We start from the raw sequence: 873 nt of genomic DNA on the forward strand, positions 1-873 counted from the left end.
TGGTGTGTGGTGTGACTCTGCCGGGTCATGGGCCTAATGGGATAATGTGATGGGATGAATTGCATTCCAAGCGCAGACGCCGGGCTGGCCGCGCTTCGGGGGAAGGACTCCTGCCAGGGGCCATTCAAGGTTTATCTTTTGGCGCTTTATTCCTGCCTTTGGCGGTCCAGCTGGCTGCGAACAGAGCCCCGGGCTTTCCGCCAACGTTGGCTCTCACCGAGGCGGTTAGCAGCTCGGCCGCCGGTGCCGCGAGACCCGCGGGCCGCCGGAGATTTCCGGTATAGTCCGCGCCGGCGGTCCACCCTTTCACGCAAGCGCAGCCCATGATACGCCGCGAGCTGGTCACGCCACCTCGGGCCAGCTTTTTTCTGGCGCCCGCCCATCGAGAGGGGGATGCTCCACCCTTTTCCTGTTCCGGCGGCGAGGCTTCCGGGCAAAAAAGCTTCGGGAAAAGACGCAGCCCCGTGCCTGCTGGCCCGGGCGCTGCGACTAAGCCGGGGATGGGCGAGGCGCGTGTGTGCCCGCCGGGGGGGCCCCGCCGGGGGGATGGCTGGCTAGACCACCCTACATACACCACGCCGCAAACGTGGCCCATTCGTCGGGAGGAGCAGGGCGGCCACCGGGCAGAGCACAGGGCAGCGTGAGGTCGCGCACTCCGGGCCGGGGACGGGGGGGGGGGGGGGGGGGCGATCGGGCGCGGGGGGCGGAACGCGAGCGACGCAGGGGGCCCGCCGATGGAGGATCACCGCCGGGGCCGGGGCGCACCATGCACACCCATATCTGGGCCTGGCCCACCGGGCATCGCCTCCCGGTGGCCCGCACGAAATCCCCACATCCCCCCCCTCCCCCCCGCGCATCCCGTCACACACACAC

The sequence above is a fragment of the Fonticula alba genome (assembly GCF_000388065.1).
Source record: "Fonticula alba strain ATCC 38817 unplaced genomic scaffold supercont2.6, whole genome shotgun sequence".
NCBI lineage: Eukaryota > Rotosphaerida > Fonticulaceae > Fonticula > Fonticula alba.